At 38.7% G+C, this 21902-nt stretch overlaps 1 pseudogene; it reads left to right on the plus strand.

Moving 5' to 3' along the window:
- Positions 1-13284: 13284 nt before the first annotated feature.
- Positions 13285-21645, plus strand: LOC112315845 (calcium uptake protein 2, mitochondrial-like; annotated as a pseudogene).
- The last annotated feature ends 257 nt before the right edge of the window (positions 21646-21902 follow it).

Here is a 21902-nt window from a genome sequence, read left to right on the forward strand (position 1 = left end):
TGTGTTTGGTCCATGTGGATATAGCATTGTTCAAATCTGCTCTTTCCTTATTGACTTTCAGTCTGGATGTTCTATCCATCAGTTAACATGGGGTATTGAAGTCACCTTTGTTATGTATTATTATTTATTTCTCCCATTAGATCTGTCAGTGTTTGCTTTATATATTTAGGTGCTCTAGTGTTAGGTGCAATATATTTTTAATTTTTACATTTTCTTGCTGAATTGACCCTTTCATCATTTATAAAACTTTCTTTATCTCCTATAACTATCTTTGACTTAAAGTCTATTTTTTCTGGTGTAACTATAACAACCCCTGCTCTATTTTGGTTTCCATTTGCATGGAATATCTTTTTTTCACTCCTTCCATTCAGCCTATAACAACTTAACTTCAACTATATACAAAAACTCTGCATTTTTACTCTGCCCCCACACACATACATACACTATGTTATTGATGTCATAACTTACATTTTTTAATTGTGTAGCCATTCCAGAGTTTTTGTTTATAGTTATTTTAATACTTTTATCTTTTAAATTTTATACCAGGGTTAAAAGTGATTTGTACACTACGATTACAATATTACATTTCTCTGTATTTGTCTAGTATCTACCTTTACTGATGAAATTTATACTGTTATATGCTTTGTGTTATTGTTTATCATCCTTTCAACATGAAAAATTTCTTTTAGCACCTCTTGTTAGGCAGGTCAAGTGGGGATGAACTTCCTTAGTTTTTGTTTGTCTGGGAGAGTCTTTATTGCTTCTTTATTTTTAAAGTACAGTTTGCCAGTTTGGGTCCTACAACTTTGTTCTTTTTGAAGGTTGTTTTGGCCGTTTTGGATCCATTGAGATTTTACATGAATTTTGTTGGCAGTTTTCTTCTTTTAGCTCTTTGATTGTATCATTTCACTCTTTTCCGGGCTGCAAGGTTTCTGCTTAAAACCTGCTGATAGTTTTATGGAAACTCCCTTATATGTGACAAGTTACTTTTCATTCTTTCAAAAATTTCTCTTTGTATTTGACTTTTGACAATTTATTTACAATAAATTGTACCTTGGTGTAGACCATTTTAGAGTCAAACTATTTAGGACTTTTTAGACTTCTTGAATCTAGATATTTATTTTTGTCCCCAAATATAGGAAGTTTTAAGCTATTATTTCTTTACATAAGCTTTCTTTCCACTTTCTCTTTCTCTGCTTCTTCTTGGACTCCTATAATGCATGTATTTGTTCTCTTAGTGGTGTCTCATAAGTCTCATCGACTTTCTTCACTCCTTTTCATCCTTTTTTTATTTTTGGTGTTCCAACTAAATAATTTCAAATGATCTGTCTTTACGTTTACTGATTCTTTCTTCTGCTTAACTAAAATTGTACTGAAGCTCTGTATTGAATTTTTCAGTTCAGTTAGCACCCGAATTTCTGTTTGGTTCTTTATTGTGTTTTCCATCTCTCTGTTGAACTCATTTTTGTTCATTTCGTGTTGTTTTTCTGATTATGTTTAGTTGTCTGTATTCTCCTGTAGCTCACTGAACTCCTTTAAGATGATTATTTTTTCATTCTTTTTTCAGGCAATTTGTAGATCTCCTTTTCCTTGAGGTTAGTTACTTTATTTTCTTCCTTTGGTGGTGTCATGTTTCCTTGATTCTTGATATCTTGATATTTTTTTGTAGCCTTGCCTTGGTATCTGTGCATTTGAAAAAGCAGCCACTTTTTCCACTCTTTATAGGCTGGTATCAGAAGATAAAGACCTTCACAGTCAGTGGGGTAGACATTCTAGGGGAGGAATCTTGCACATTTTTATGGGTATACCCACCCTACTCCTCACACCCCCTGCTGGGGCACAGGGAGTGAAGTCTTAGGTATTGTATGCCTTCTCTTAATTCTGCACAGCTGTGCTGGGTGCTGAGCACCACCTACTCCTTTTCCCTAAGGCAGTGCCCTGAAATGCCAGGTCACTGGGTGCAAGCTCCACTTTTATCTAGGATTGTGTACCTTCTCCCAAACCTGCAGAGTCCAGCTGGCTGCTGAGATCCCTGCACTGTTTTTGGGGGCAGACATGAGATGCCATCTGAGGGGGCACATACAGGTATGCAGACAGATCTGACTCCATCTGAAAAGCTGATTTCATCTGAAACTAAGTCACCAGTTCTGAGTGAATAAGTCCAGATCTTGGACCCCCTCTCCTTCCCCTAGGTGAACTCTGGAATAGGTACAGAGGTTTTGGGCTACTCACAGAGTTCCCATTAGTCCTTTCTATGCCACAAGGAGCCCTAGATGTTATCTATCTCCCTGGTACCAGGTCCTGGTGGTATCTGGCTTCTCAGTCTCCCCAATCACTTACAGACTCTTTTCCTAGCACATAAGTCTATGTCTAAGGAAGATAAAAGGGAATTGTCTAAGAAGTGAAAGACAGGAGATCTGACTGCCCTACAGCCACCCAGAACCATTTGTGTACATAAGTTTCCTATTAAATTCTCTAAACTGACACGTTGGACTTGCCTGCCTCATTCTTTGGCTTATCAGCTCTTTCTGTATTTGGGGGCCACTTTGCCCCCATGGTCTTTTCACAGAACAATGGGGCACTGTTGCAGGGTTATATTCAGGCTAGCTGCTGGGGTCCACTGGGCGGCCAGCTGGCTGGCTGGGTCCTTGGACTGATTGCTGAGGTCCATACATCAGTTTCTGTAATTCCTTAACCCTTTTTTTTTGTTCTCAGATATCCCTTGATTAGCCAGATATGTGAATTCCCTCAGCATTCTAGGTGAGGCAAGGCAGAAGGAGATTTCTCAGGCAGCATTGAAAAGTCTAGGGAAGCTCATTTCATTCTCTATTTCTCCTGTGGGAGTACTGAACTGGTCCAGCTTGGGGACAAGGTAATATGAGTAAAGAAAAAATGTCCTTTTTATCTTTTTTGATGTGGCTATTCTCAGATCTTGTGCTCCACTGGAGCACCGAACCTCTCAACTAGACTCTGGTGTTCTTAAAAAGGTATTTTTGTATATGAATGGTAGTAAAACTAGTGTTTCTTTGGGAGAACCAGGGCTAAGACCTCTTATTTCACCATTTAGCTGATGTCACTCTAATATATCTCTTTTTAGTTTCTTTATATGATCCCCCAAATAATAAATACATGATCATTGTAAGTAATTCAAACATTCTACAAACAAAAATCCACTACAATCTCTGTGATAACTATTAATGGTTTTATATTAAAAAAATAACTTTCCTACCAGAATAAAATATATTTTAGAATATGCTTCTTCTTTTTCGCTTAAGAATATCTCTTAAACAACTTCCCAGTGTCAGAATGTTTTTCTGCTACATTCTTTTTGCTTTTGATTATTTTTTTTCAGTTTTACCTACAAATAGCTAAATGTCAAATAATGTGCTTTAAAATGTGTATAACAACAGTCTCTTATATTCCCCACTCCAATACTTTCCCTTTTCCATACATATGCAAACAACACATTATCCATTGACTTCTTATTTGTAGATTTATCCTTTCCTTGCCTTATCTTCCTAATATAAAGACATCTCAATTTCTGTTAAATACATATTCAAATGCTTTCTTTATTATGACCATGTAAAATACTGTTGGTTCTCAGCCAAGAAATGATTATAATTACATTTCCCTTCTTGTATAGCTTTTAGTTTATCTTGGAGTTAATTGCCTCATTGTTTCCTTGCCTTGTTTTCATTAATCATTTGACTATCTTCCCATACCATCCATTAGCTCTGTAAAAAGTGATTCTCAATATAATTTTCTATCCAGTAAATCTGTTATATAATATGGAACATCTGAGCTCATATTTCATCATGAACTGGTTATCTTCTATGCCTGATACACAGCAATTATCTTGAGACTTCTTTTTATCATCACCTTAGGCAACCCTTTTACCTACCTCCTCTGTGAGATACCCCAAATTTTATATCTCATGATATTCTCTCTCTCTCTCTCTCTCTCTCTCTCTCTATATATATATATATATATATATGTATATATACATATGTGTGTGTGACTTATTTAAATAGTTATAGTAATAATGTATTATTTTGTGACTTTAAACCAAATTATTCTATAATTTTATATCAATTTTTAAAGTTAAGTACAAAATTTTAAACAGTTCAGGACTGTTGAAAAGAATCCACATGCTAAGAACTATGTAATAAAGACCAGTTCTCAAGACTTCAAGAAAAGATGAGGCAATTGGAGTAGGAAAGAACTGAAATAATGGTGGCAAACAATAGAGCAAAACAAAATTGGCCAAAGTTAAATCAATGTCAAATACTGGTTATTAATTACATTATCAATCAGCGGAAGAGAAAGAAGGAAGAAGGAAGGACTCCACTGATAAGAGTCATGAAGTCATCAAAGAAAAGAAGGTTACTGCTATGTCTACACAAGATGGCCTAAAGCTCAGGGGAAGTCTGTTTTGATAGGTAAATAATGTCTTCCTTATCAAGGAGATCAAGAGAGGGGAAAAAGTAAAATTTCCAAGGTTCTTCAGAGGGGAAAAAGTAATAATCTGTGAAATCATGGCAGGTAAAGAAATGTTTCCTTTTTTTTCACACCAGAATCTTCTTTCTTTCTTTCTTTCTTTCTTTCTTTCTTTCTTTATTTATTTATTTATTTATTTTTAGATGGGGTTTTTTAAATTTTTTAAATTGTTGTTCAGGTACAAGAAATGTTTCAACATCTAGGATGTTCAAAACCTACTGTAAAATTAGGAACCTTACCATGGAAGAGACTGCTAATCCTTCTAGAACAGGAAATCTACCATATTTTGCCCAGGTTCTAGTCAGCACTGGGGAGGATCACTACTAAAACAAGAACTAGGAACTAGCCATTAATATCTAAGAGATGAATAAGAAAAGTGCTTATAAGAAAAACTAAACTTAGATTTCACTGTAGACCAGTTAATATAATATAATATAATATATAATATAGGCTTTTTGATTCTTATATTTCCTTGAACCTTTTAAACATTCTACTAGTTTTCCTCTTTCCTTACCAGAAACTTTTAGCCTCATTCCGAACCTCTTTCTCCTCTGCAGGACCAGTAAAGACTGGGACAAAGGCTCAGACCTGGGTCCCTTTCACTTCTCCATGTACATATTCCTTTTATGCGATGTCAACCATTCCCATTGCCTTAATACCCTTTATATGCTAATAGTTCCCGAATTTATATCTTTATCCCTAGTGTCCTGGCTCACATCACCAAATACCTACTTGGCATCTCCATTTACACATCTAATATCTATCTATCTATCTATCTATCTATCTATCTATCTATCTATATCTCAAATTTCAGATGTCAGAAAGAAAAGAAAAACTGGATTCTTTTTCCAAGTCTTTCCTTCTACTTCTTACATGAGTAAATGGCACCATTGTTATGGTAAACTATCAAATCTCCTTTATAGCCCAGAAATAGTGATTTAACTGGTCTAGCCTGGGACTCAGGCAGCACTACAGACATACCTCATTTTATTAAACTTTGCTTTATTTTGTGTTTCACAGGTATTGCACTTTTAATAAATTGAAGGCAAAACCCTCCACCAGCGCAAAGAGTATGACTAGCTTTATTGTGATACTCACTTTATTATGGTTGTCTGGAACCAAACCTATAATATCTGTAGTATATGCCTATATTTTTAAACTACACAGGTGATTCCAGTCCATTTAATAGGAGAAACATCCATTTTTGCATGTAGATTACATGAGGTAGTCTTCAAGAGGAAATTAATCTCAGTGAAGTTATGTATTTATTTTCAGGTACTTTAGGAGAAAACTGGTGACAGCCTTATGGACTTGAGAAACTAAACTAGAGTTGAAACATCCCCAATCTTTCTCTCATTCCTATCTACAGTACATTGCCCATTCCTCTTCCCTCAGAGCCAGCTGCTAAGGATGGTGGAGAAAACAGTGCAAGTCCTATTAGTGTCTGAGGAAGGGAAGCCAGGGACAACAAGGCAAAATTGTTGTGGGGTGGGTAGTGGCCAGTAATGACTTAAGGACTAAGGAGAGTATTCCCTTGACATTCCTCCCTAAATCCTAAACCTGAAATCACAAACTGGCAGCTGGAGACCAGGATCCTATCTACAGATATTTGGCCCCAAGAGTGCTTTTTAAAAAAAATTGCAGCATAAAAAAATGAGACAATGCATCTAGAAAAAATTCTGATTTTATACTTTTCTTTAGAAATATTTTCCAGATATCTGACCACATTGGAACCACATTCTTACAGGGCAACAATTATCTGGTGCTAAGTAGCATTTGTCCTATTCTAATGAACTCTACACTTCATTCCTGGCCTGCCCTACTTACATTACTCATTTATTATATCTGCCTGACACCTGTAAACATTCAAGTTTCTAATCTCTAGCCTAAGCCATGACATTTACTCCATCTCATGTTAGTCAAAGGAGCAAATAAGCTAGTCCCAAAATAACAGAGCCTGATCTCCCTTTCCTTTTGGGAACCACCCTGTCTGGTTTCAGAAGCCGTAACCCCCATGGCTAAGGCTGAGTAAAGAGACCTTGCGTCCATAAGCCACTAAGGAGACAAAACTTATCTTCCTGGTAGGGGCACTGCCTCTGCCCCTTTTTACTTCACCCTGCTTGGCCCTGGGCAGTTGACTGGTTAGCCAGTGATGGGTAAGATTCCTCAAGGGAGGGTCGACCTAAGACAGGCACGGTTGTGAAGGGACCCTCAGGTAAGGACTTGGGGGGCTATAGAAAAAGGGGATGATGGACCCTTGCCCCTTGGCTTTGACATAGCCTGAGTCCTCATTTTGTCTGCAAGAAGTCTCCTAGTCTTTTGTCTGCCTTACTTCCCCTGCTTGACTTAAGCCTGAAATAATGCCGGAGGGTGGTGTAGCCCTGGGCAGGAACAGGAAGTTCCCCTGGGAGATCAGGCCTAAGAAAGAATGCATAAAATCCTGTAAAACCTGCTTTGCTAAGAACATCCTCAGTTTTCTGATAAGGGTCCAAGCATGAAATTAGGTTGTTTCCCAAAGTTTTATAGCCCTTTGGCTAACTGACCCTGACTCAAATAAAACCTCATAGTTCTTTGAATGTTATCTATTGTTTGATCATTACTGCCTGACAATGATGAATGAAGACCTACCTTGAGGTAATGCTCCCAGAAAAGCAATAAAAGCCTATGCAGGCAAGGGTTGGGGTGCTCTCTCAGTCAGAGAGGGGCCATGCCATCCCTTTTCCTCCACAGGACTTCTGCAGTCCGGGTGAATTTGTACATCACATCCACAACATATGGACCCCACTGGACGGAGTCTGCATCACTTATCCACTCACTATTCCACCCCCAAACAACACTTGGACCATGTGTGACTTTAGGTCATTTTTCTGAAGCTTTTAACCTCCCTTAGGGTCCATGGTATATGTAGATATGAAGAAGATTGCTAAAGATGGGTGCAAAACAGAGAGAAGGTAACCCTGCTCCAGAGTCACTAAACAGACATTTTATTCTATATTTCCAGGTGATGAGAATGGGCTGAGAAGTGCCTTCTCAACTAGAGAGACAGGAAGTCTGACTCCCTGAGTTTCCTCTTCCCAGTGGTTAGCTAAATATACTTCCTATGGGAAGAAAGGAAGGAGACTATCAGACCTCTAGAATGAATGGTTTACATCCAAAACCTTTACTTCCTTACACCTAGCCCCATCACTTTTCTGAATTGCATTCTTAAAAAGGCACCAACATCCAGATGCAGGGGTCTTTTCTCTCTATTCTGGTGCTTTCCCTCCTTTTAGCTTTCAGTAAACCACACCATCTTAGTCTTCTCTATCTTTCTGGCTCCTCCTTAACTGTCCTTGGCTTGACTTCTCCTAAGATTCCTGTCCCATAAATAGATTTGCTTCCCTAGAATCTACTGACTGGACACCTCCTAGATGCCCCACAATCACCTTAAATTCTGCTTTTCTCTCTCCCTTCATTCATTTCCATAGACTGAATATGATTAATACTCCTAGTGACCCAAGGAAAGGAGAATATCCCTATCAAAGGCCCTCTCTGGATCTGATAAAAATCCAAGTTATAGGATAAATTCATAGGACAATTTAAGACAAAAAGAAAAGTAACTTGAATATCTAACTTCTCAGAAAAGAAAAGGTAGAAAGGTACAGGAAAAGAGCCTGCTTATGAGAGACAACAGAAAATATAATTTGAAAAGGCGTAGTCACAATAAAAAAAGATTTTTAAAAAAGGCATAGTCAATATTATAATTTTATATTTAGAAAGCAGAGGGAGGAATATGGTGGTGAGGTAAGTAGGAACTGAACTCACTTGCTCATGCGCCCAACTGGGACATCTAGCCAATCTTCCAAGAAACAAACTGAATAGCCAACAGAATTACAGCTGAAATGAAGTATGGAAGCCAAAGGTTGCAGAGAACATTTGCAAACAATGGTATGGAGATTTTGTAGGCCAAGGGGAGGGGCCCTGGGCCCTGCCCCAGAGACCACAGCTGCCAAGGCAGCTTTGGAGGAGAGCCAGGTCAGTGATTATGACTTTGCAGCTCCCTCCCCTCCCAAAGCAGTAAGATTGCCAACCCACCCCAGGAGAGATCGGGGCACTTAAAAGTCACTGCGGGGATAAAGACACAGTAAGAGACACAAAGCTGGCAGTGTATCCCAGCTGGGACGGTACCAGAGAAATTGGAGAGCCAGGTGACACCTGGACCTGGGAGAAGAGACGAGCCATGACTGGCCGTGACCCAGATAGTCTCTGGACTGGTCAGAGAGTTGGTCTGTGTGGAAAGCCGGGCTCTTGTTAGGAACGGCCTGTGGCAAACAAGGGGAATTCGCTCAAAAACTCTCTCAGCCACTGTGTAAGGACCTCTCACTCACAGCTGCTGGGCGGGCAAAGGGGGGACATGATTTGCTCCCAAGCAGGACACCTTACAGATTGATCAAAGGGGGAGACCATGGGCTCAGAGATGTAACAGCACCCAGAGAGACTTAATTCAATAAGGGAACTTAACTGCCCTGAAGGGACTTTGCACAGGCTCGGACACAGGCCCAGGCCAATAAAGAGGGAGAAGGAGGGGTGTGGTTTGCTCCCACTCAGTGTACCTCACAGACTAATCAAAGGGTTGGACAATGAGGTGGATTAGAGGCACCAACCTGGTGCACATATGCACTGGACAGTGTATGCTGTACAACACTCTGAAGGCATGGGCCTGAAACTGGGCAATATTGAATATTGCTGTGAATATTGAAGCCTAGACCAAGGCCCCATCCTCAAGGAAACACAGGAAAGGGGAAATAAAGGGGAAAAAAAGAAAAAAAATGGAGCCCAGCATCACCGCCCGCCCCCCCTTCCTGTAGCATCCAGGAAGAAAACAGCAAAACCTGCTTGGCAGATTTAAAGTAAGCAGGAAGTACTTTCCCCCGCCACAAGTGTCAAACAAAAAGACCTGAGCTGTGAGAAGACCAAAGACAGAGCCAGAAAGAAGTCAGAAGGCTAATACCAACAGCTGAGACAAATCTCAATTTGCTCTCTTTCAGAACTTGCATTTTATTATTTTTTTAAATATATTTGTTTGTTTGTTTGTTTCTTTGTTTTAGAGAGAGAAAAAGGGAAAGAGAAAGAGAGGGAGAGAAATATCAATGTGTGGTTGCCCCTTGTGCACCCCCTACTGGGACCTGGCCCACAACCCAGGCATGTGCCCTGACTGGGAATCCTACCAGCCACCCTTTGGTTCCCAGCCTGCACTCAATCCAATAAGCTACACCAGCCAGGGGTTTTTAATTTATTTTTTATGTTTTTTATTTCTCTTCTTTCTGTTTAGCTTTTTTGGTTTTGCTTCTTTGGTTGAATTCATTGGTTCATTGGTTTTCTTTACTCTACCTTTCATAATTATATTTTGATTTTTCTTCTTTCACTTCACTCATATTCCAATAACACACTACTCTTGATCTTTTACTTTTTATTATTTTTATTCAGATTATATATTTCTAATCATATTATTGTTCTTCCAAATCCCACAGGGCACACTACCCTGGTCTTAATCCATTTCACCATCTTCCTGAGCTTTATTTCTATTGGTGTTAACATTATATTCTCACACACTACACCACGTTTCTATCCCTTACTCTCACTGCATCTCACCATCTAACCTCACATAAATGCTCTGCTTTCTAAAGTCAGCTCACATTCTTTTTTCCTTCCAATAAGAGTCTTATTTCTTTTTCACCCTTTATAAAAAGTGGCTACTTGGGTGAAATATCACAGTTATTGCTGTACTTCTCTAAAGGACCTCCTATCTGTTCACTATATATCTGTATTTTAAATCCCATAGAATACTCTCCTGCTGTCTTACTACATTTCACCTTTGCCCTGTCCGTGGTCATATACAAGACAAGGTGGAAGTTGTGAGTTCCAAGAAACCACTGGAGGGAAGAACCCACTGTCAAAGGAGCTACCAACAGGTAAAGCCCTGTCTTTACCTGTACTCTTCCAAGAGATCCATACAAATGGAAGGAAAGGCGACCCTAGAGCATCCAGATAAGGAGATCAAAGAGACCACACCACTGAGTCCCACAGAATTCCTACCACAGAAGTTCACCCTACAAAGAAGGCTGGCAAATCACAGATTGCAGAAACAAACAAAAAGTCACCTAACTGGGGAGGCAAAGAAAAATCCCACAATCAAAAGGAATGGAAGACTCCTCAGTAAAAGAGCTAAATGAATGGAGGCAAGCAAACTATCAGAATTTGAAAAAATAGTGATAAGGATGCTCAAGAAACTCACAGACAACTACAAGGAATTCAGTGAGAACTACCACAGTATGAAAAGGAAATAGAAACTATAAGAAAGAACCAGGAAGAAATGAAGAATATAATTTCTAAAATTAAAAAAATTAAAAAAAAAACACTAGAAGCTATTACAATCAGACTAGATGAAGCAGAGGAGCAAACTAGTGAGCTGGAAGACAAGGTAGAAACACCCACATAGAGCAGCTGTAGGAAAAAAGATTCAAAACATATGAAGATAGCTCAAGGGAATTGCAAGACAACATGAAACACAATAACATTTGAATTATAGGAATACCAGAAAGAAAAGAAAAGGAACAGGGATAGAAACCCTATTTGAAAAAATAATGACAGAAAACTTCCCTAACCTGGATAGGTGAAAAGCCACACAAGTTCAGGAAGCACAGAAGGTCCCAGTCAAGATGAACCCAAAGAGGCCTAAAGCAACACACATCGTAACTAAAATGCTGAGTTTTAAAAACAAAGAGAAAATCTTAAAGTCAGCAAGGGAGAAACAAGAAGTAGCATATAAGGGAACTCCAATAAGGCTAGCAACTGATTTCTCAACACAAACACTTCAAGCCAGAAGAAAAGGGCAAGAAATGTTCCAAGTAATGAAAAGCAAAGGCCTGCAACCAAGACTACTCTACCCAGCAAGGCTTTCAATTAAAATGGAAAGTGAAATAAGGAGTTTCCCAGACAAAAGGAGGCTGAAAGAATACACCTCCACCAAACTAGCATTGTAAGATAGGCTAAAGGGACTGCTTGAAGAAGATGAAAACAAAGAGTGATAGAGAGAGGAACACGGATACAAGAGGAAAATTGTAATGAATAAGTACCTATCAATAATAACCTTAAAGGTAAATGGATTAAATGCTACAATCGAAAGACATAGGGTAGCTGAATGGATAGGAAAACATGACCTGCACATATGCTGCCTAAAGAGACCCACCTCAGAACAAAAGACCTTAACAGACTGAAACTAATGAGTTGGGGAAAAGTATTCCAAGCAAATGGGCAGAGGAAAAGAGCTGGTGCAACAATACTTATATCAGACAAAATAGAATTTAAAACAAAGGCCATAGAAAGACACACAGAAGTACACTTCATGCTGCTAAAGCAAAGAGTTTATCAAGAAGCAATAAACATTGTAAACATATGTACACCCAACATACGAGCACCCAAATATATAAGGAAAATCTTGGAGGAATATATAAAGAAATATATAAACAGTAACACACATATACTACAGGATTTTAACATCCAACTGTCAAAAATGGATAGATTTTCCAAACAAAATATCAACAGAGATATTGAGGCATTGAACAATGCCATAGATCAAATGGACTTAATTGATATATATATGTATATATAAACTTTCATTCCAAAGAAGCAAAATACACATTCTTTTCCAATGCACATGGAACAGTTCCAAAGATAGGTCACATGATAGGACACAAAACAGCTTCAACAAATTCAAGAAAATTGAAATCATATCAAGCATTTTCTCAGATAACAAGAGACTGAAACAACAAACCACCCTCAAGGAAAAAACTCAAAATACTGAAGTCCATGGAGAATGAATAGGTTGCCATTAAACAATGAATGTATTAATAATGAGATCATGGAAGAAATCCAAAAGTTAATGGAAACAAATGAAAATGAACTCACAACAGTCCAAAACTTATGGGACACAGTGAAGGCAATCCTCAGAGAGAAGTTCATACTGATACAGGCCTACCTAAAAAAACGATAGAAACATTTCAAATAAACAACCTAACCCTATATCTACAAAAACTTGACGAACAACAATAAAGACAACCCAGAGCAAGTAGAAGGAATTAAATAACCAAGATCAGAGCAGAATTAAATGACATAGATACTAAAAGTACAATTCAAAGGATCAATAAATCCAGGAGCTAGTCCTTGGAAAAGATTTACATAGTAACCAAGTCTTTCAGCAGACTCATCAAGAAAAAAAAGAGAAAAGATGCAAATACATAAAATCAGAACTGAAACACGAGAGATTATAACTAATACCACAGAAATACAAGGATTATAAGAAATTACTATGAACAACTATAGGCCAAAAATTTGAAAACCTGAGAGAAATGGACACATTTCTAGAAAATATAACCTTCCAAAAATGAATGAAGAAGAAGCAAAAAGCTTTAACAGACTGATAACAGCTAGAGAAATTGAAACAGTTTTCAAAAACAAACTCCTGGTACCTAAAAGCCCTGGGCCAGACGGTTTCACAGGAGGATTTTACAAAACACTTAAAGAAGAGTTAACCCTTATCCTTCTGAGACTATTCCAAAACAATCAAAGAAAAAGGAAAACTCCCAAACTCTTTTTATGAAGCCAGCATCATCCTAACCCCAAAACCAGATAAAGACACAACAAAGAAAGAAAACTACAGGCCAATTATGCTGATGAACATAGATGCTAAATTCCTCAACAAAATATTGGCAAACCACATCCAGCAATACATTAAAAAGATCATACGCGATGATCACGTGGGAGTCATCCCAGGGATGGAAGGAAGGTACAATATTCACAAATCGATAAATATAATACATCACATAAACAAAATGAAAGACAAAAATCACATGATCATATCAATAGATTCAGAAAAAGCTTTGATAAGGTACAGCACCCATTTATGATAAAAATACTCAGCAAAGTGGGAATAGAGGGAGCATTCCTCAACATAATAAAGGCCATATATGAGAGACCTACAGCCAGCATTATACTCAATGGGCAAAAACATAGCTCAATGAGCTTTCCCACTAAGGTCAGGAAGAAGGCAATGATGTCCACTTTCACCACTCTTATTCAACATATTATTGGAAGTCCTAGCCACAGCAATCAGACAAGAAAAAGAAATAAAAGGCATCAAATTAGGAGGAAGTAAAACTGTAATGTTTTCAGATGACATCATATTGCACATAGAAAACCCTATATACGGAGGTACCGGCCAAGATGGAGGTGTAGATAGACACACTGTGCTTCCTCGCACAACCAAAAGAAGGACAACAACAATTTAAAGACAAAAAACAACCAGAACTGACAGAAAATTGAACTGTATGGAAGTCCACCAACCAAGGAGATAAAGAAGAAATGTTCATCCAGATTGGTAGGAGAGGTGGAGACCAGCAGCCAGGGAGAGAGGACTCGAGCAAGGTGGAAGCTGGAGGACCCAGCAAGGTGGCAGATTGTGGAAGGGGGCACGCCAGGCTGCAGCTAGCAGACCCGACAAGGTGGTGGCTGGCAGAACCCATGGCCCCACATTCGTGCATAGATAAACTGGGAGGAATGGCAGGGGAGAGAAGCAGACTGCGCAACCCAGGGCTCCAGCGCAGGGAAATAAAGCCTCAAACCTCTGATTGAAAACACCCGTAGGGGTTGAGGTGGCAGCAGGAGAAACTCCCAGCCTCACAGGAGATTTCATTGGAGAAACCCACAGGGGCCTAGAGCATGCACAAGCCCACCCACTTGGGAATCAGCACCAGAGGGGCCCAATTTGATTGTGGGTAGCGGAGGGAGTGACTGATAATCTGGCAGAGAGTGGAGTGAGCACCATTACTCCCTCTCAGCTCCTCCCCCACGCACAGTTACACAGCACAGCGACCAGCGTTACTGCGCCCTGGTGAACACCTAAGACTCCTCCCCTTTACATAACAGGTGCACCAAGACAAAAAAAAAAAAAAAGGCCCAAATGAAAGAACAGATCAAAGCTCCAGAAAAAATACAACTAAGCAACCAAGAGATAGCCAACCTATCAGATGCACAGTTCAAAACACTGGTAATCAGGAAGCTCTCAGAATTGGTTGAATTTGGTCACAAATTAGATGAAAAAAAATGAGGCTATGCTAAGAGAAACAAAGGAAAATATATAGGGAACCAATAGTGATGGGAAGGAAACTGGGACTCAAATCAATGGTGTGGACCAGAAGGAAGAAAGAAACATCCAACCAGAAAAGAATGGAGAAACAAGAATTCAGAAAAATGAGGAGAGGCTTAGGAACCTCCAGGATATCTTTAAACAATCCAACATCCGAATTATAGGGGTGCCAGAAGGAGAAGAACAGCAACAAGAAATTGAACACTTATTTGAAAAAATAATGGAGAATTTCCCCAATCTGGCTAAGAACATAGACTTCCAGGAAGTCCAGGAAGCTCAAAGAGTCCCAAAGAATTTGGACCCAAGGAGGAACACACCAAGGTACATAATAATTATATTAGCCAAGATTAAAGATAAGGAGAGAATCTTAGAAGCAGCAAGAGAAAATGACACAGTTACCTACAAAGGACTTCCCATCAGACTGTCAGCTGATTTCTCAAAAGAGACCTTCCAGGCAAGAAGGGGCTGGAAAGAAGTATTCAAAGTCATGAAAGGCAAGGACCTACATCCAAAATTATTCTATCCAGCAAAGCTATCATTTCGAATGGAAGGGCAGATGAAGTGCTTCTCAGATAAGGTCAATTTAAAGGAGTTCATCATCACCAAGCCCTTATTATATGAACTGTTAAAGGGATTTATCTAAGAAAAAGAAGATTAAAAATATGAACAGTAAAAATGACAGCAAAATCACAGTTATTAACAACCACACCTAAAACAAAAACAAAAGCAAACTAAGCAAACAACTAGAACAGGAACAGAATCACAGAAATGGAGATCACATGAAGGGTTATCAACAGGGGAGTGGGAGGGGAGAGAGAGGGGGGAAAGGTACAAAGAATAAGTAGCATAAATGGTAGGTAGAAAATAGACATGGTGAGGGTGAGAATAGTATAGGAAATGTAGAAGCCAAAGAACTTATATGTATGACCCATGGACATGAACTATAGGGGGCAAATGCAGGAGGGAAGGGGTGGGTAGGATGGATTGGAGTGAAGAGGGGGAATGGGACAACTGTAATAGCATAATCAATAAATATATTTAAATATATATAAAAATAAAATAAATTTTAAAAAGGAAAAAAAGAAAACCCTATATACTCCACCAAAAAAACTACTTGACCTAATTAATGAATTTGGCAAAACAGCAGGATACAGACTCAATATTCAGAAATCAAAGGCATTTTTGTACACCAACAAAAAATATCAGAAACAGAAATCAGGAAAAAGATCCCATTTGCTAAAGCAATGAAAAAAATAAAGTACCTAGGAATAAACCTAATGAAAGAGGTAAAAGACCTGTACTTAGAAAACTATACAACATTAAAGAAAGTAATTAGGGAAGACACCAATAAATGGAAGCATATACCATGTTCATACATTGGAAGAATTAACATCATCAAGATATCCATACAACCCAAACCAATTTACAGATTCAATGCAATCCCTATTAAAATACCAATAACATATTTCACAGACACAGAACAAACATTTCAAAATTTATATAGAACCATAAACAAACGCAAATAGCCACAGCAATTTTGAGAAAGAAGAACAAAGTAGAAGGGATCACAATACGAGATATCAAACTATATTACAAGGCCACTGTAATCAAAACAGCCTAGTACTGGCATAAGAAAAGACATATAGATCAATGGTACTGAAAAGAGAGGCCAGAGAGTTCCGGCCAAAATGGAAGTGTAGGCAGAAACCCTTCACTTCCTCACAGAATCAAAAGGAGGATAACAGCCAATCTAAAATCACTAAACAAACAGAACTGCCAGAAAATCAACTGCATGGAACTCCAACAACCAAGGAATTGATACAGTCAACCAGAACAAGCGGACTGGTAAGGCAGCAGATGGAGAGAACCCCCCCGTGAGGCAGCCAACTGCATGGGCAGGGTTCACTGAAAAGGAAACTGAGACTCAAAGCTTACTGTGGATGATAGCGGTTCCTGTGGTGGGAGAAACTCCCAGTCTTGCACAAGAGCTCTTTGCAAAATTAGGCTAGCAATGAGCAGGGGAGCTGCATTCTGCCCTCTCTGGCCTCTCCCCCACAGGCAGCACCACAGGGCAGCAAGAAGGGTTGCCCTGCCCTGGTAAATACATAAGGCCCCACCCCCTTACAACTTAACAGGTGCCCTGAGGCAAAGAAATAGGACCAAAATGAAAGAACAGAGCAAAACTTCAGAAAGAGAGCTAAGCCGTGAGGAGATAGCCAACCTATTGATAGAGAATTTAAAGTCCTGGTAATCAAGATGCTCACAGACCTGACTGACGTTGGTCAAAAAAATGAAAAGACAAATTAAAGATACCCAAAGTGAAATAAAACAAAATATTCAGGAAACCAGCAGTGACAGGAAGGAGACCAGGAGTCAAATCAATGGTTTGGAGCAAAAGGAAGAAATAAACATTGAACCAGAACAGAATGAAGAAACAAGATTTCAAAAAAAATGGAGACATAGGAACATTTGGGACAACTTGAAGTGTTCCAATATCCAAATTATAGGGATGCCAGAAGGAGAAGAACAACAGCAAGAAATTGAAAGCTTGTTTGAACAAATAATGAAGGAAACCTTCCCCAATCTGGCAAAGGAAATAGACTTCCAACAAGTCCAGGAAGCCCAGAGAGTCCCAAAGAAATTTGAACCAAAGAGGAACACACCAAGGCACATCATCATTAAGTTACCCACGATTAAAGATACAGAGAGAATCCTAAAAGAACCAAGAGGAAAGGAGACAGTTACCTACAGAGTGCCCATGAGGCTATCAGCTGATTTCTCGAAAGAAATCTTACAGGCAACAAGGGGCTGGAAAGAAGTATTTGAAGTCATGAAAGACAAGGACCTACATCCAAGATTACTCTACACAGCAAAGCTATCTTTTAGAATGGAAGGGCAGATAAAGTGCTTCCCAAATAAGGTCAAGTTAAAGGAGTTCATCATCACCAAGCCCTTATTACATGAAATGTTAAAGGGACTTATCTAAGAAAAAGAAGATAAAAATATGAACAGTAAAATGACAACAAACTCACAACTATCAACAAATGAACCTAAAAGAAAAGAAAAACAACAAAAACAAAAACTAAGCAAACAACTATAACAGGAACAAAACCCAGAGAAATACAGATCTGGATCATTTTCAGTGGGAAAGGGGTAGGCAGGAACGGAGGGGAAAGGTACAGGGAAGAAACAAAATTGGTAGGCATAAAATAGATGGAGAGAGGTAAAAAAAAATGGTATAGGAAACAGAGAATTCAAAGAACTTATATGTACAACCCATGGACATGAACTACGAGCAGGGGAGGGGGAATGCTGGAGGGTTGGGGGTGCAGAGTGGAGGGGAGATAAAGGGGAAATATTGGGAAAACTGTAATAACATAATCAATAAAATATACTTAAATAAAGACCGGCCAGAAATAAACCAGTCTCTATGATCCATTAATATTTGACAAAGGGAGGATAAGCATAAAATGGAGTAAAAATAGCCTCTTCAACAAATGGTGTTGGGACATCTGGACAGCTACATCCCAAAAAATGAAACCTGACTACTAAATAACACAATACAGAAAAATAACTGAAGGTGGATAAAAGACTTAAATATATATCGGAACACCATAAAAGTCCCAGAGGAGAACATTAACAGGTAAATCTCAGATATTCCACATGGCAATATTTTCACCGATGTGTCCCCTAGAGCAAGGAACATAAAGTAAAGAATTCACAAATGGGACTTCATCAAAATAAAAAGCTCTGCACAGCTAAAGAAAGAAAGCATCAGCAAAATGAAAAGGGAATCAAGTGTATGGGAAATTACATTTGAAAATGATACCTCGGACAAGGGTTGGATTTCCAAAATATATAAAGAGCACAAAGGACTTCACTCCAGGAAGATGAACAACCCAGTTAAGAAATAGGAAAAAAGACCTGAACAGACACTTCTCCAAGGACACACAGAGGGCCCATAGACATGAAAAGATGCTCAGCATAACTAGCCATTAGAGAGATGCAAAGTAAAACCACAATGATATACCACTTTACACAGGTCAGAATGGTCATAATAACCAAATCAACAATCAACAAGTGCTGACGAGGTTGTGGATAAAAGGGAACTCTAGCACACTGTTGATAGGAATGCACACTTGTGCAGCTGCTGTGGAAAACAGTATTGAATTTCCTCAGAAAACTAAAAATGGAACTGCCTTTTGACCCAGCAATTCCACTGCTGGGAATATACCCTAAGAATTCTGAAACATCAATTCAAAGGAACCTATGCATCCCAATGTTCATAGAAGCACAATTTATAATAACCAAGTGCTGGAAGCAACCTAAATGTCCATCTGTAAATGAATGGATCAAAAACTATGGCACATATACACAACGGAATACTACACAGCAGAAAGAAAGGATGAGCTCCTACCCTTCAGGATAGTATGGGTGGATGTGGAGAGGTAAGTGAAGTCAGCTAGGCAGTGAAAGAAAAATACCATACGATCTCACCTATAAGTGGAACCTGATCACCAAAACAATCAAGCGAAATATAAAAGACATCGAAATAAAGAACAGACTGATGATAACTGGAGGGGAGAGGGATAAGGGGGAAAATATGAGAAGGGTTGTCAAGAAACATGTACAAAGGACACATGGACAAAGCCAAAGTGGGTAAGATCGAGGGTGGGAGGCAGGGATGGATGGGGCAGGGTGAGTGGTGAGGGGGAAATGGAGAAACTGTATGTGAAAAACAATAAAATAAATAAATTTTTTTACCTAGGAAACAATGTTTTTATTTATTTTTTAAAATATTTTATTATTGTTCAATTACACTTATCTTCATTTTCTCCCTACCACTCCCCCCATCCCAGTCAAACCCACCTCCCGCCCCCACCTCTACCCTCCCCCTTGGCTTTGTCTGTGTGTCCTTTATAGTAGTTCCTGAAAACACTTCTCCCCACTGTCCCTATCACCCTTCCCCTCTGGCTATTGTTAGATTGTTCTTAACTTCAATATCTCTGGTTATATTTTGTTTGCTTTTTTCTTTTGTTGATTATGTTCCAGTTAAAGGTGAGATCAAATGGTATTTGTCCCTCACTGCCTGGCTTATTTCACTTAGCATAATGCTCTCCAGTTCCATCCATGCCGTTGCAAAGGGTATAAGCTCCTTCTTTCTCTCTGCTGCGTAGAATTCCATTGTGTAAATATACCATAGTTTTTGGATCCACTCGTTTGCTGATGGGCACTTAGGTTGCTTCCAGTACTTTGTATTGTAAATTGTGCTGCTATGAACATTGGGGTGCATAGGTTCTTTTGGATTGGTGTTTCGGGGTTCTTAGGGTATAATCCCAGCAGCGGAATTGCTGGGTCAAAGAGTAGTTCCATTTTTAGTTTTCTGAGGAAATTCCATACTGTTTTCCACAGTGGCTTCACCAGTCTGCATTCCCACCAACAGTGCACTAGGGTTCCCTCTTCTCCTCATCCTCTCCAACATTTGTTTGTTGATTTGTTTCTGTTGGCCACTCTGACTGGTGTGAAATGGTACCTCATTGTGGTTTTAATTTGCATTTCTCTGATGGCTAATGATGCTGAGCATCTTTTCAGATGTCTCTGGGCCCTCTGTATGTCTTCCTTGGAGAAGTGTCTGTTCAAGTTCCTTGCCCATTTTTTAATTGGATTTTTTGTCTTCCTGTAGTAGAGTCGTGTGAGTTCTTTATATATTTTGGAGATCAGACCCCTGTCTGAGGTATCATTGGCAAATATATGTTCCCATACAGTTGGATCCCTTTTCATTTTGCTAATGTTTTCTTTAGCCATGCAGAAGCTTTTTATTTTGATGAGGCGCCATTTGTTTATTCTTTCCTTTATATCCCTTGCTTTAGGGGATGTGTCTGTGAGGGTGTTGCTGCATGGAATGTCTGAGATTTTCCTGCCAATGTTTCCCTCTAGGACTTTTATGGCGTTATGACTTATATTTAAGTCTTTTATCCACCTTGAGTTTAGTAATTGCTTTTAAAATGCTGGATGCAGATGGTAATCAGATGGTTGAGAAAAAGAAATTTTTTAAACTGCAGATGATCATAAGTAAACAGGATAATTTGAAGAGGATAACCAATAAAACGGAGTATGGCCCAGTTGGTTGGAAAGTTGTCTGGTAACCAAAAGGTTCCAGGTTCAATTCCTGGTCAGGACACATACATATGCTGTGGATTCAATCCCCAGTCCAGGAGTGAGAGCAACTCCCAGTCCAGGTATATATGGGAGGTAACCAGTTGATGCTTTTCTCTTGCATGGATATTTCTCTCTCTCCCTTCCTGTCTCTCTAAAAGCAATGAAAAAAATGTCCGTGGGTGGATTAAAAAAGGAAAACAATTCCAGCAACCAACAGTGAAAGAAACAGAAATTAACACAACTCTCCAGATTCATTTCTTTGGAAAAATAGAGGAAAGAAAACATTACAGAATTTTTTTTCAGGTTTATGGAAAACCTATGAATGGAAATTGTTTCAATTCTCTAAACATTTAAGTTTCATGAGAAGAGAGTATTTTGCAAAGTGGCTCTTTTTTTACTAACACTGAAAATAAAAACAATTTTTAGAAAAATGTGTGAGAGAGAAGTTGTCATCAGTAGATAACATTAGTTTGAACAAGTTCAAGACATTTTGTTATTTTACAACTCACATGGAAGACCTTGCTGTTGCCATGTAGATGTTTAGTTCAGCCCATTGCCCTGTCAAACTAGTAGAGTTTAAGAGAGCTGTGGAAGAGGCAACAGGACAGGAGCTCTCAAACACTGTTTTGTACACCACCTTCAAGATCTTTGATTTTGATGGTAACAAATGTCTTAGCCATGGAGAGTTTCTTGGAATGTTAAAAAACAGGATTCATTGGGATTTATGGGTACCAAAACAACTAAGTGTACAAGATTACTGGAAATGTAAAAGAAGTCTAGAAACAAGCCAGAAAGGTCTTTTTTAGGAAAAGATCATCTGGGAATTATTGCCCTAAATGTCAGAATTTGGGATATTTTTAGTACCAGCTGTTTATCTTCTTCAATCTTCATTGATTCCTTTTGTAATATAAAGATGCCTTGCTTTCTGATTCAATACTTTCTCTTTTTTTTCTTTTTTTTTCATGTGTTCTTCATTGTTCAATACTTTCTTAATAAGATTTCATTAACAAAGTTAGTAGAAAGAAAATATTCTTTTCCAGAAACATACTGTGTTCTGTCAGAA

The sequence above is a fragment of the Desmodus rotundus genome, chromosome 12 (assembly GCF_022682495.2).
Source record: "Desmodus rotundus isolate HL8 chromosome 12, HLdesRot8A.1, whole genome shotgun sequence".
NCBI classification, from domain to species: Eukaryota; Metazoa; Chordata; class Mammalia; order Chiroptera; family Phyllostomidae; genus Desmodus; species Desmodus rotundus.